Genomic DNA, 14720 nt, shown 5'->3' with positions numbered 1-14720 from the left:
GCGAAGATTTTCTGCACCCAGCATGCCTTGTGACATTCTTAGGCAAATGAGGTGAGAGCCCTGCCCCAATAGCTCCAGCGATCCCATGCCACTCCTCTGAAGGCTCCTGATCTGCATAATCACAGCATTTTGAGCAGAAAGCAGAGTGGCGCAGCGGAAGCGTGCTGGGCCCATAACCCAGAGGTCGATGAATCGAAACCATCCTCTGCTAGCATGGATTGATTTTTTTTCTTGTGAGGACCACTCTCTCGTTTCCACGCTGCCAGAGCGGAAAACAGCAGGCTTGTGCCAGCTTTTTGTGGGAAGAGACTGCTCAACTATCGGTCTCTGCTCAAAGTCAGGGAGACAGATGGTCAGAGAATCAACCCTACACTTCAAAGGAAATGATGCACAGTTATGACCATTAACGAAAGATGGGACCCTCGCACTTCTTTCTGAGGCTGCTTGGAACGTTATTATTCCCTTTTTTTGTCCTGCTATTATCAATCTCCTGTGAATTTCGTGGAGCTGTTTTCTTTCTCTACCCTGCTGTTTTTCCCTTGCTGCCAATATATGCTTATTTCAATGATTTGAACTGCTGCTTTCCATTTCTCCTTTTCTGCGCAGCTTTTGCATTGGTTTCAATGTCCAGTTCCTTAGCAGTTGCAAGAACTTTTTTCCTGATTTTCATGTTGGTCTGTAAACCAAAAATACCTCTGATACTGGTGCAATATAGTCATTGAACACAGGGTGGTGATGTCTAGAGTTTTAAAAAAACATATGCCATGGAGCGTTGGTGGTATAGTGGTGAGCATAGCTGCCTTCCAAGCAGTTGACCCGGGTTCGATTCCCGGCCAACGCAGTGCTAATATTTATACATTAAGCAAGCTGTAGCTATTCTAACGCAATATGTTAAAAAAAAGAGAAATATCTTGACCAGATTACTCAGCTATTAGATAAATAATAAACAAAGACATAGGCAGGCATCCCAAAAGCCCCGTCTGCGACTTTATATGTCCTGAAATTTTTATATTTTAAAAACAGCAGTCACCACTCACAACTGCTGGTAATAAATGGGCTGCAGGGGGGCAGGCAATGAAACGGCTAAGCCCTTCTGCCCGACCAGCCTTTAGAACTGCAGCATCTCTGCAGTAAAAAGTGTTTCAGGTCAATATCTCTCCCCTGGAAAAAATGTGCGAGACCCACCACCGATAAATGTGGCAAAAGTCCCCAACATTTTCTGCATATTTGTGCTCTTACCTGAAAGCAGCGCCACCTTGTAGTCATCGCAGGCAACTGTGCCATACAACCAAATTTATCCGAGAGCAAGGTGAAAGAAACCCAAGGGAACAGCCCCTGTCTGCAGCAGGAAGGTTGGCTGCTTCGAATGGACAGAACTTCCAGTCCTAAGTCCACTCACGTCCCGAACGCTCCCAAACGCTCATACTGGGCAAGCCCTCACCGGGTGCACCTCTGGCTCCCAGGTAAGGCCAAAACCTGAGCATGGTAGCGCAGGATCACAGAGAAGGAGCGGGTGGGGGTGCTTCTGTCTTGACAAAGGCGTGACATGGCTAGTGACTGAGAGGGCCTTGACTTTCCCCTATGACTGACTGTGAGAGGGGAAGGCGAAGATTTTCTGCACCCAGCATGCCTTGTGACATTCTTAGGCAAATGAGGTGAGAGCCCTGCCAGAATAGCTCCAGCGATCCCATGCCGCTCCTCTGAAGGCTCCTGATCTGCATAACCACAGCATTTTGAACAGGAAGCAGAGTGGCGCAGCGGAAGCGTGCTGGGCCCATAACCCAGAGGTCGATGGATCGAAACCATCCTCTGCTAGCATGGATTGATTTTTTTTCTTGTGAGGACCACTCTCTCGTTTCCACGCTGCCAGAGCGGAAAACAGCAGGCTTGTGTCAGCTTTTTGTGGGAAGAGACTGCTCAACTATCGGTCTCTGCTCAAAGTCAGGGAGACAGATGGTCAGAGAATCAACCCTACACTTCAAAGGAAATGATGCACAGTTATGACCATTAAAGAAAGATGGGACCCTCGCACTTCTTTCTGAGCCTGCTTGGAACGTTATTATTCCCTTTTTTTGTCCTGCTATTATCAATCTCCTGTGAATTTCGTGGAGCTGTTTTCTTTCTCTACCCTGCTGTTTTTCCCTTGCTGCCAATATATGCTTATTTCAATGATTTGAACTGCTGCTTTCCCTTTCTCCTTTTCTGCGCAGCTTTTGCATTGGTTTCAATGTCCAGTTCCTTAGCAGTTGCAAGAACTTTTTTCCTGATTTTCATGTTGGTCTGTAAACCAAAAATACCTCTGATACTGGTGCAATATAGTCATTGAACTCAGGGTTGTGATGTCTAGAGTTTTAAAAAAACATATGCCATGGAGCGTTGGTGGTATAGTGGTGAGCATAGCTGCCTTCCAAGCAGTTGACCCGGGTTTGATTCCCGGCCAACGCAGTGCTAATATTTATACATTAAGCAAGCTGTAGCTATTCTAACGCAATATGTTAAAAAAAAGAGAAATATCTTGACCAGATTACTCAGCTATTAGATAAATAATAAACAAAGACATAGGCAGGCATCCCAAAAGCCCCGTCTGCGACTTTCTATGTCCTGAAATTTTTATATTTTACAAACAGCAGTCACCACTCACAACTGCTGGTAATAAATGGGCTGCAGGGGGGCAGGCAATGAAACGGCTAAGCCCTTCTGCCCGACCAGCCTTTAGAACTGCAGCATCTCTGCAGTAAAAAGTGTTTCAGGTCAATATCTCTCCCCTGGAAAAAATGTGCGAGACCCACCACCGATAAATGTGGCAAAAGTCCCCAACATTTTCTGCATATTTGTGCTCTTACCTGGAAGCAGCGCCACCTTGTAGTCATTGCAGGCAACTGCAGCATACAACCAAATTTATCCGAGAGCAAGGTGAAAGAAACCCAAGGGAACAGCCCCTGTCTGCAGCAGGAAGGTTGGCTGCTTCGAATGGACAGAACTTCCAGTCCTAAGTCCACTCACGTCCCGAACGCTCATACCGGGCAAGCCCTCACCGGGTGCACCTCTGGCTCCCAGGTAAGGCCAAAACCTGAGCATGGTAGCGCAGGATCACAGAGAAGGAGCGGGTGGGGGTGCTTCTGTCTTGACAAAGGCGTGACATGGCTAGTGACTGAGAGGGCCTTGACTTTCCCCTATGACTGACTGTGAGAGGGGAAGGTGAAGATTTTCTGCACCCAGCATGCCTTGTGACATTCTTAGGCAAATGAGGTGAGAGCCCTGCCAGAATAGCTCCAGCGATCCCATGCCACTCCTCTGAAGGCTCCTGATCTGCTTAACCACAGCATTTTGAGCAGGAAGCAGAGTGGCGCAGCGGAAGCGTGCTGGGCCCATAACCCAGAGGTCGATGGATCGAAACCATCCTCTGCTAGCATGGATTGATTTTTTTTCTTGTGAGGACCACTCTCTTGTTTCCACGCTGCCAGAGCGGAAAAAAGCAGGCTTGTGCCAGCTTTTTGTGGGAAGAGACTGCTCAACTATCTGTCTCTGCTCAAAGTCAGGGAGACAGATGGTCAGAGAATCAACCCTACACTTCAAAGGAAATGATGCACAGTTATGACCATTAACGAAAGATGGGACCCTCGCACTTCTTTCTGAGGCTGCTTGGAACGTTATTATTCCCTTTTTTTGTCCTGCTATTATCAATCTCCTGTGAATTTCGTGGAGCTGTTTTCTTTCTCTACCCTGCTGTTTTTCCCTTGCTGCCAATATATGCTTATTTCAATGATTTGAACTGCTGCTTTCCCATTCTCATTTTCTGCGCAGCTTTTGCATTGGTTTCAATGTCCAGTTCCTTAGCAGTTGCAAGAACTTTTTTCCTGATTTTCATGTTGGTCTGTAAACCAAAAATACCTCTGATACTGGTGCAATATAGTCATTGAACTCAGGGTTGTGATGTCTAGAGTTTTAAAAAAACATATGCCACGGAGCGTTGGTGGTATAGTGGTGAGCATAGCTGCCTTCCAAGCAGTTGACCCGGGTTTGATTCCCGGCCAACGCAGTGCTAATATTTATACATTAAGCAAGCTGTAGCTATTCTAATGCAATATGTTAAAAAAAAGAGAAATATCTTGACCAGATTACTCAGCTATTAGATAAATAATAAACAAAGACATAGGCAGGCATCCCAAAAGCCCCGTCTGCGACTTTCTATGTCCTGAAATTTTTTATATTTTACAAACAGCAGTCACCACTCACAACTGCTGGTAATAAATGGGCTGCAGGGGGGCAGGCAATGAAACGGCTAAGCCCTTCTGCCCGACCAGCCTTTAGAACTGCAGCATCTCTGCAGTAAAAAGTATTTCAGGTCAATATCTCTCCCCTGGAAAAAATGTGCGAGACCCACCACCGATAAATGTGGCAAAAGTCCCCAACATTTTCTGCATATATGTGCTCTTACCTGAAAGCAGCGCCACCTTGTAGTCATCGCAGGCAACTGCAGCATACAACCAAATTTAACCGAGAGCAAGGTGAAAGAAACCCAAGGGAACAGCCCCTGACTGCAGCAGGAAGGTTGGCTGCTTCGAATGGACAGAACTTCCAGTCCTAAGTCCACTCACGTCCCGAATGCTCATACCGGGCAAGCCCTCACCGGGTGCACCTCTGGCTCCCAGGTAAGGCCAAAACCTGAGCATGGTAGCGCAGGATCACAGAGAAGGAGCGGGTGGGGGTGCTTCTGTCTTGACAAAGGCGTGACATGGCTAGTGACTGAGAGGGCCTTGACTTTCCCCTATGACTGACTGTGAGAGGGGAAGGCGAAGATTTTCTGCACCCAGCATGCCTTGTGACATTCTTAGGCAAATGAGGTGAGAGCCCTGCCAGAATAGCTCCAGCGATCCCATGCCACTCCTCTGAAGGCTCCTGATCTGCATAACCACAGCATTTTGAGCAGAAAGCAGAGTGGCGCAGCGGAAGCGTGCTGGGCCCATAACCCAGAGGTCGATGGATCGAAACCATCCTCTGCTAGCATGGATTGATTTTTTTTCTTGTGAGGACCACTCTCTCGTTTCCACGCTGCCAGAGCGGAAAACAGCAGGCTTGTGCCAGCTTTTTGTGGGAAGAGACTGCTCAACTATCGGTCTCTGCTCAAAGTCAGGGAGACAGATGGTCAGAGAATCAACCCTACACTTCAAAGGAAATGATGCACAGTTATGACCATTAACGAAAGATGGGACCCTCGCACTTCTTTCTGAGCCTGCTTGGAACGCTATTATTCCCTTTTTTTGTCCTGCTATTATCAATCTCCTGTGAATTTCGTGGAGCTGTTTTCTTTCTCTACCCTGCTGTTTTTCCCTTGCTGCCAATATATGCTTATTTCAATGATTTGAACTGCTGCTTTCCCTTTCTCCTTTTCTGCGCAGCTTTTGCATTGGTTTCAATCTCCAGTTCCTTAGCAGTTGCAAGAACTTTTTTCCTGATTTTCATGTTGGTCTGTAAACCAAAAATACCTCTGATACTGGTGCAATATAGTCATTGAACTCAGGGTTGTGATGTCTAGAGTTTAAAAAAAACATATGCCATGGAGCGTTGGTGGTATAGTGGTGAGCATAGCTGCCTTCCAAGCAGTTGACCCGGGTTTGATTCCTGGCCAACGCAGTGCTAATATTTATACATTAAGCAAGCTGTAGCTATTCTAACGCAATATGTTAAATTAAAGAGAAATATCTTGACCAGATTACTCAGCTATTAGATAAATAATAAACAAAGACATAGGCAGGCATCACAAAAGCCCCGTCTGCGACTTTCTATGTCCTGAAATTTTTATATTTTAGAAAAAGCAGTCACCACTCACAACTGCTGGTAATAAATGGGCTGCAGGGGGGCAGGCAATGAAACGGCTTAGCCCTTCTGCCCGACCAGCCTTTAGAACTGCAGCATCTCTGCAGTAAAAAGTGTTTCAGGTCAATATCTCTCCCCTGGAAATAATGTGCGAGACCCACCACCGATAAATGTGGCAAAAGTCCCCAACATTTTCTGCATATTTGTGCTCTTACCTGAAAGCAGCGCCACCTTGTAGTCATCGCAGGCAACTGTGCCATACAACCAAATTTATCCGAGAGCAAGGTGAAAGAAACCCAAGGGAACAGCCCCTGTCTGCAGCAGGAAGGTTGGCTGCTTCGAATGGACAGAACTTCCAGTCCTAAGTCCACTCACGTCCCGAACGCTCATACCGGGCAAGCCCTCACCGGGTGCACCTCTGGCTCCCAGGTAAGGCCAAAACCTGAGCATGGTAGCGCAAGATCACAGAGAAGGAGCGGGTGGGGGTGCTTCTGTCTTGACAAAGGCGTGACATGGCTAGTGACTGAGAGGGCCTTGACTTTCCCCTATAACTGACTGTGAGAGGGGAAGGCGAAGATTTTCTGCACCCAGCATGCCTTGTGACATTCTTAGGCAAATGAGGTGAGAGCCCTGCCAGAATAGCTCCAGCGATCCCATGCCACTCCTCTGAAGGCTCCTGATCTGCTTAACCACAGCATTTTGAACAGGAAGCAGAGTGGCGCAGCGGAAGCGTGCTGGGCCCATAACCCAGAGGTCGATGGATCGAAACCATCCTCTGCTAGCATGGATTGATTTTTTTTCTTGTGAGGACCACTCTCTCGTTTCCACGCTGCCAGAGCGGAAAACAGCAGGCTTGTGTCAGCTTTTTGTGGGAAGAGACTGCTCAACTATCGGTCTCTGCTCAAAGTCAGGGAGACAGATGGTCAGAGAATCAACCCTACACTTCAAAGGAAATGATGCACAGTTATGACCATTAAAGAAAGATGGGACCCTCGCACTTCTTTCTGAGCCTGCTTGGAACGTTATTATTCCCTTTTTTTGTCCTGCTATTATCAATCTCCTGTGAATTTCGTGGAGCTGTTTTCTTTCTCTACCCTGCTGTTTTTCCCTTGCTGCCAATATATGCTTATTTCAATGATTTGAACTGCTGCTTTCCCTTTCTCCTTTTCTGCGCAGCTTTTGCATTGGTTTCAATCTCCAGTTCCTTAGCAGTTGCAAGAACTTTTTTCCTGATTTTCATGTTGGTCTGTAAACCAAAAATACCTCTGATACTGGTGCAATATAGTCATTGAACTCAGGGTTGTGATGTCTAGAGTTTAAAAAAAACATATGCCATGGAGCGTTGGTGGTATAGTGGTGAGCATAGCTGCCTTCCAAGCAGTTGACCCGGGTTTGATTCCCGGCCAACGCAGTGCTAATATTTATACATTAAGCAAGCTGTAGCTATTCTAACGCAATATGTTAAATAAAAGAGAAATATCATGACCAGATTACTCAGCTATTAGATAAATAATAAACAAAGACATAGGCAGGCATCCCAAAAGCCCCGTCTGCGACTTTCTATGTCCTGAAATTTTTATATTTTACAAACAGCAGTCACCACTCACAACTGCTGGTAATAAATGGGCTGCAGGGGGGCAGGCAATGAAACGGCTAAGCCCTTCTGCCCGACCAGCCTTTAGAACTGCAGCATCTCTGCAGTAAAAAGTGTTTCAGGTCAATATCTCTCCCCTGGAAAAAATGTGCGAGACCCACCACCGATAAATGTGGCAAAAGTCCCCAAAATTTTCTGCATATTTGTGCTCTTACCTGAAAGCAGCGCCACCTTGTAGTCATCGCAGGCAACTGCAGCATACAACCAAATTTATCCGAGAGCAAGGTGAAAGAAACCCAAGGGAACAGCCCCTGTCTGCAGCAGGATGGTTCGCTGCTTCGAATGGACAGAACTTCCAGTCCTAAGTCCACTCAAGTCCCGAACGCTCCCAAACGCTCATACCGGGCAAGCCCTCACCGGGTGCACCTGTGGCTCCCAGGTAAGGCCAAAACCTGAGCATGGTAGCGCAGGATCACAGAGAAGGAGCGGGTGGGGGTGCTTCTGTCTTGACAAAGGCGTGACATGGCTAGTGACTGAGAGGGCCTTGACTTTCCCCTATGACTGACTGTGAGAGGGGAAGGCGAAGATTTTCTGCACCCAGCATGCCTTGTGACATTCTTAGGCAAATGAGGTGAGAGCCCTGCCAGAATAGCTCCAGCGATCCCATGCCACTCCTCTGAAGGCTCCTGATCTGCTTAACCACAGCATTTTGAGCAGGAAGCAGAGTGGCGCAGCGGAAGCGTGCTGGGCCCATAACCCAGAGGTCGATGGATCGAAACCATCCTCTGCTAGCATGGATTGATTTTTTTTCTTGTGAGGACCACTCTCTTGTTTCCACGCTGCCAGAGCGGAAAAAAGCAGGCTTGTGCCAGCTTTTTGTGGGAAGAGACTGCTCAACTATCTGTCTCTGCTCAAAGTCAGGGAGACAGATGGTCAGAGAATCAACCCTACACTTCAAAGGAAATGATGCACAGTTATGACCATTAACGAAAGATGGTACCCTCGCACTTCTTTCTGAGGCTGCTTGGAACGTTATTATTCCCTTTTTTTGTCCTGCTATTATCAATCTCCTGTGAATTTCGTGGAGCGGTTTTCTTTCTCTACCCTGCTGTTTTTCCCTTGCTGCCAATATATGCTTATTTCAATGATTTGAACTGCTGCTTTCCCTTTCTCCTTTTCTGCGCAGCTTTTGCATTGGTTTAAATCTCCAGTTCCTTAGCAGTTGCAAGAACTTTTTTCCAGATTTTCATGTTGGTCTGTAAACCAAAAATACCTCTGATACTGGTGCAATATAGTCATTGAACTCAGGGTTCTGATGTCTAGAGTTTAAAAAAAACATTTGCCACGGAGCGTTGGTGGTATAGTGGTGAGCATAGCTGCCTTCCAAGCAGTTGACCCGGGTTTGATTCCCGGCCAACGCAGTGCTAATATTTATACATTAAGCAAGCTGTAGCTATTCTAACGCAATATGTTAAAAAAAGGAGAAATATCTTGACCAGATTACTCAGCTATTAGATAAATAATAAACAAAGACATAGGCAGGCATCCCAAAAGCCCCGTCTGCGACTTTCTATGTCCTGAAATTTTTTATATTTTACAAACAGCAGTCACCACTCACAACTGCTGGTAATAAATGGGCTGCAGGGGGGCAGGCAATGAAACGGCTAAGCCCTTCTGCCCGACCAGCCTTTAGAACTGCAGCATCTCTGCAGTAAAAAGTATTTCAGGTCAATATCTCTCCCCTGGAAAAAATGTGCGAGACCCACCACCGATAAATGTGGCAAAAGTCCCCAACATTTTCTGCATATTTGTGCTCTTACCTGAAAGCAGCGCCACCTTGTAGTCATCGCAGGCAACTGCAGCATACAACTAAATTTAACCGAGAGCAAGGTGAAAGAAACCCAAGGGAACAGCCCCTGTCTGCAGCAGGAAGGTTGGCTGCTTCGAATGGACAGAACTTCCAGTCCTAAGTCCACTCACGTCCCGAACGCTCATACCGGGCAAGCCCTCACCGGGTGCACCTCTGGCTCCCAGGTAAGGCCAAAACCTGAGCATGGTAGCGCAGGATCACAGAGAAGGAGCGGGTGGGGGTGCTTCTGTCTTGACAAAGGCGTGACATGGCTAGTGACTGAGAGGGCCTTGACTTTCCCCTATGACTGACTGTGAGAGGGGAAGGCGAAGATTTTCTGCACCCAGCATGCCTTGTGACATTCTTAGGCAAATGAGGTGAGAGCCCTGCCAGAATAGCTCCAGCGATCCCATGCCACTCCTCTGAAGGCTCCTGATCTGCATAACCACAGCATTTTGAGCAGAAAGCAGAGTGGCGCAGCGGAAGCGTGCTGGGCCCATAACCCAGAGGTCGATGGATCGAAACCATCCTCTGCTAGCATGGATTGATTTTTTTTCTTGTGAGGACCACTCTCTCGTTTCCACGCTGCCAGAGCGGAAAACAGCAGGCTTGTGCCAGCTTTTTGTGGGAAGAGACTGCTCAACTATCGGTCTCTGCTCAAAGTCAGGGAGACAGATGGTCAGAGAATCAACCCTACACTTCAAAGGAAATGATGCACAGTTATGACCATTAACGAAAGATGGGACCCTCGCACTTCTTTCTGAGGCTGCTTGGAACGTTATTATTCCCTTTTTTTGTCCTGCTATTATCAATCTCCTGTGAATTTCGTGGAGCTGTTTTCTTTCTCTACCCTGCTGTTTTTCCCTTGCTGCCAATATATGCTTATTTCAATGATTTGAACTGCTGCTTTCCCTTTCTCCTTTTCTGCGCAGCTTTTGCATTGGTTTCAATCTCCAGTTCCTTAGCAGTTGCAAGAACTTTTTTCCTGATTTTCATGTTGGTCTGTAAACCAAAAATACCTCTGATACTGGTGCAATATAGTCATTGAACTCAGGGTGGTGATGTCTAGAGTTTTAAAAAAACATATGCCATGGAGCGTTGGTGGTATAGTGGTGAGCATAGCTGCCTTCCAAGCAGTTGACCCGGGTTCAATTCCCGGCCAACGCAGTGCTAATATTTATACATTAAGCAAGCTGTAGCTATTCTAACGCAATATGTTAAAAAAAAGAAAAATATCTTGACCAGATTACTCAGCTATTAGATAAATAATAAACAAAGACATAGGCAGGCATCCCAAAAGCCCCGTCTGCGACTTTATATGTCCTGAAATTTTTATATTTTAAAAACAGCAGTCACCACTCACAACTGCTGGTAACAAATGGGCTGCAGGGGGGCAGGCAATGAAACGGCTAAGCCCTTCTGCCCGACCAGCCTTTAGAACTGCAGCATCTCTGCAGTAAAAAGTGTTTCAGGTCAATATCTCTCCCCTGGAAAAAATGTGCGAGACCCACCACCGATAAATGTGGCAAAAGTCCCCAACATTTTCTGCATATTTGTGCTCTTACCTGAAAGCAGCGCCACCTTGTAGTCATCGCAGGCAACTGTGCCATACAACCAAATTTATCCGAGAGCAAGGTGAAAGAAACCCAAGGGAACAGCCACTGTCTGCAGCAGGAAGGTTGGCTGCTTCGAATGGACAGAACTTCCAGTCCTAAGTCCACTCACGTCCCGAACGCTCCCAAACGCTCATACTGGGCAAGCCCTCACCGGGTGCACCTCTGGCTCCCAGGTAAGGCCAAAACCTGAGCATGGTAGCGCAGGATCACAGAGAAGGAGCGGGTGGGGGTGCTTCTGTCTTGACAAAGGCGTGACATGGCTAGTGACTGAGAGGGCCTTGACTTTCCCCTATGACTGACTGTGATAGGGGAAGGCGAAGATTTTCTGCACCCAGCATGCCTTGTGACATTCTTAGGCAAATGAGGTGAGAGCCCTGCCAGAATAGCTCCAGCGATCCCATGCCACTCCTCTGAAGGCTCCTGATCTGCATAACCACAGCATTTTGAACAGGAAGCAGAGTGGCGCAGCGGAAGCGTGCTGGGCCCATAACCCAGAGGTCGATGGATCGAAACCATCCTCTGCTAGCATGGATTGATTTTTTTTCTTGTGAGGACCACTCTCTCGTTTCCACGCTGCCAGAGCGGAAAACAGCAGGCTTGTGTCAGCTTTTTGTGGGAAGAGACTGCTCAACTATCGGTCTCTGCTCAAAGTCAGGGAGACAGATGGTCAGAGAATCAACCCTACACTTCAAAGGAAATGATGCACAGTTATGACCATTAAAGAAAGATGGGACCCTCGCACTTCTTTCTGAGCCTGCTTGGAACGTTATTATTCCCTTTTTTTGTCCTGCTATTATCAATCTCCTGTGAATTTCGTGGAGCTGTTTTCTTTCTCTACCCTGCTGTTTTTCCCTTGCTGCCAATATATGCTTATTTCAATGATTTGAACTGCTGCTTTCCCTTTCTCCTTTTCTGCGCAGCTTTTGCATTGGTTTCAATCTCCAGTTCCTTAGCAGTTGCAAGAACTTTTTTCCTGATTTTCATGTTGGTCTGTAAACCAAAAATACCTCTGATACTGGTGGAATATAGTAATTGAACTCAGGGTTCTGATGTCTAGAGTTTAAAAAAAACATATGCCACAGAGCGTTGGTGGTATAGTGGTGAGCATAGCTGCCTTCCAAGCAGTTGACCCGGGTTTGATTCCCGGCCAACGCAGTGCTAATATTTATACATTAAGCAAGCTGTAGCTATTCTAACGCAATATGTTAAAAAAAGGAGAAATATCTTGACCAGATTACTCAGCTATTAGATAAATAATAAACAAAGACATAGGCAGGCATCCCAAAAGCCCCGTCTGCGACTTTCTATGTCCTGAAATTTTTATATTTTACAAACAGCAGTCACCACTCACAACTGCTGGTAATAAATGGGCTGCAGGGGGGCAGGCAATGAAACGGCTAAGCCCTTCTGCCCGACCAGCCTTTAGAACTGCAGCATCTCTGCAGTAAAAAGTGTTTCAGGTCAATATCTCTCCCCTGGAAAAAATGTGCGAGACCCACCACTGATAAATGTGGCAAAAGTCCCCAACATTTTCTGCATATTTGTGCTCTTACCTGAAAGCAGCGCCACCTTGTAGTCATCGCAGGCAACTGCAGCATACAACCAAATTTATCCGAGAGCAAGGTGAAAGAAACCCAAGGGAACAGCCCCTGTCTGCAGCAGGAAGGTTGGCTGCTTCGAATGGACAGAACTTCCAGTCCTAAGTCCACTCACGTCCCGAACGCTCCCAAACGCTCGCCCTCACCGGGTGCACCTCTGGCTCCCAGGTAAGGCCAAAACCTGAGCATGGTAGCGCAGGATCACAGAGAAGGAGCGGGTGGGGGTGCTTCTGTCTTGACAAAGGCGTGACATGGCTAGTGACTGAGAGGGCCTTGACTTTCCCCTATGACTGACTGTGAGAGAGGAAGGCGAAGATTTTCTGCACCCAGCATGCCTTGTGACATTCTTAGGCAAATGAGGTGAGAGCCCTGCCAGAATAGCTCCAGCGATCCCATGCCACTCCTTTGAAGGCTCCTGATCTGCATAACCACAGCATTTTGAACAGGAAGCAGAGTGGTGCAGCGGAAGCGTGCTGGGCCCATAACCCAGAGGTCGATGGATCGAAACCATCCTCTGCTAGCATGGATTGATTTTTTTTCTTGTGAGGACCACTCTCTCGTTTCCACGCTGCCAGAGCGGAAAACAGCAGGCTTGTGTCAGCTTTTTGTGGGAAGAGACTGCTCAACTATCGGTCTCTGCTCAAAGTCAGGGAGACAGATGGTCAGAGAATCAACCCTACACTTCAAAGGAAATGATGCACAGTTATGACCATTAAAGAAAGATGGGACCCTCGCACTTCTTTCTGAGCCTGCTTGGAACGTTATTATTCCCTTTTTTTGTCCTGCTATTATCAATCTCCTGTGAATTTCGTGGAGCTGTTTTCTTTCTCTACCCTGCTGTTTTTCCCTTGCTGCCAATATATGCTTATTTCAATGATTTGAACTGCTGCTTTCCCTTTCTCCTTTTCTGCGCAGCTTTTGCATTGGTTTCAATCTCCAGTTCCTTAGCAGTTGCAAGAACTTTTTTCCTGATTTTCATGTTGGTCTGTAAACCAAAAATACCTCTGATACTGGTGCAATATAGTCATTGAACTCAGGGTTGTGATGTCTAGAGTTTAAAAAAAACATATGCCACGGAGCGTTGGTGGTATAGTGGTGAGCATAGCTGCCTTCCAAGCAGTTGACCCGGGTTTGATTCCCGGCCAACGCAGTGCTAATATTTATACATTAAGCAAGCTGTAGCTATTCTAACGCAATATGTTAAATAAAAGAGAAATATCATGACCAGATTACTCAGCTATTAGATAAATAATAAACAAAGACATAGGCAGGCATCCCAAAAGCCCCGTCTGCGACTTTCTATGTCCTGAAATTTTTATATTTTACAAACAGCAGTCACCACTCACAACTGCTGGTAATAAATGGGCTGCAGGGGGGCAGGCAATGAAACGGCTAAGCCCTTCTGCCCGACCAGCCTTTAGAACTGCAGCATCTCTGCAGTAAAAAGTGTTTCAGGTCAATATCTCTCCCCTGGAAAAAATGTGCGAGACCCACCACCGATAAATGTGGCAAAAGTCCCCAAAATTTTCTGCATATTTGTGCTCTTACCTGAAAGCAGCGCCACCTTGTAGTCATCGCAGGCAACTGCAGCATACAACCAAATTTATCCGAGAGCAAGGTGAAAGAAACCCAAGGGAACAGCCCCTGTCTGCAGCAGGATGGTTCGCTGCTTCGAATGGACAGAACTTCCAGTCCTAAGTCCACTCAAGTCCCGAACGCTCCCAAACGCTCATACCGGGCAAGCCCTCACCGGGTGCACCTGTGGCTCCCAGGTAAGGCCAAAACCTGAGCATGGTAGCGCAGGATCACAGAGAAGGAGCGGGTGGGGGTGCTTCTGTCTTGACAAAGGCGTGACATGGCTAGTGACTGAGAGGGCCTTGACTTTCCCCTATGACTGACTGTGAGAGGGGAAGGCGAAGATTTTCTGCACCCAGCATGCCTTGTGACATTCTTAGGCAAATGAGGTGAGAGCCCTGCCAGAATAGCTCCAGCGATCCCATGCCACTCCTCTGAAGGCTCCTGATCTGCTTAACCACAGCATTTTGAGCAGGAAGCAGAGTGGCGCAGCGGAAGCGTGCTGGGCCCATAACCCAGAGGTCGATGGATCGAAACCATCCTCTGCTAGCATGGATTGATTTTTTTTCTTGTGAGGACCACTCTCTTGTTTCCACGCTGCCAGAGCGGAAAAAAGCAGGCTTGTGCCAGCTTTTTGTGGGAAGAGACTGCTCAACTATCTGTCTCTGCTC

The 14720-nt window shown here is 47.1% G+C and overlaps 8 non-coding genes across 8 annotated transcripts; all 8 read left to right on the top strand.

Annotated features, from left to right (window-relative positions):
• Positions 1 to 769: 769 nt before the first annotated feature.
• Positions 770 to 841, top strand: TRNAG-UCC (transfer RNA glycine (anticodon UCC)). Its single transcript has one exon. It is a non-coding gene; the product is annotated as a tRNA-Gly (tRNA).
• A 1532-nt stretch (positions 842 to 2373) lies between these two features.
• TRNAG-UCC (transfer RNA glycine (anticodon UCC)) lies at positions 2374 to 2445 on the top strand. The gene has a single exon. It is a non-coding gene; the product is annotated as a tRNA-Gly (tRNA).
• Positions 2446 to 3967: 1522 nt separating this feature from the next.
• TRNAG-UCC (transfer RNA glycine (anticodon UCC)) lies at positions 3968 to 4039 on the top strand. The gene has a single exon. It is a non-coding gene; the product is annotated as a tRNA-Gly (tRNA).
• A 3117-nt stretch (positions 4040 to 7156) lies between these two features.
• Positions 7157 to 7228, top strand: TRNAG-UCC (transfer RNA glycine (anticodon UCC)). The gene has a single exon. It is a non-coding gene; the product is annotated as a tRNA-Gly (tRNA).
• Positions 7229 to 8760: 1532 nt separating this feature from the next.
• Positions 8761 to 8832, top strand: TRNAG-UCC (transfer RNA glycine (anticodon UCC)). The gene has a single exon. It is a non-coding gene; the product is annotated as a tRNA-Gly (tRNA).
• Positions 8833 to 10355: 1523 nt separating this feature from the next.
• TRNAG-UCC (transfer RNA glycine (anticodon UCC)) lies at positions 10356 to 10427 on the top strand. The gene has a single exon. It is a non-coding gene; the product is annotated as a tRNA-Gly (tRNA).
• A 1532-nt stretch (positions 10428 to 11959) lies between these two features.
• On the top strand, positions 11960 to 12031 carry TRNAG-UCC (transfer RNA glycine (anticodon UCC)). The gene has a single exon. It is a non-coding gene; the product is annotated as a tRNA-Gly (tRNA).
• Positions 12032 to 13552: 1521 nt separating this feature from the next.
• TRNAG-UCC (transfer RNA glycine (anticodon UCC)) lies at positions 13553 to 13624 on the top strand. The gene has a single exon. It is a non-coding gene; the product is annotated as a tRNA-Gly (tRNA).
• Positions 13625 to 14720: the final 1096 nt, after the last annotated feature.

This window comes from Pleurodeles waltl, unplaced genomic scaffold (assembly GCF_031143425.1).
Source record: "Pleurodeles waltl isolate 20211129_DDA unplaced genomic scaffold, aPleWal1.hap1.20221129 scaffold_69, whole genome shotgun sequence".
Lineage (NCBI taxonomy): Eukaryota > Metazoa > Chordata > Amphibia > Caudata > Salamandridae > Pleurodeles > Pleurodeles waltl.
Note: the sequence above shows the minus strand (reverse complement) of the source record. Positions and strands in the feature narration are given on the sequence as shown.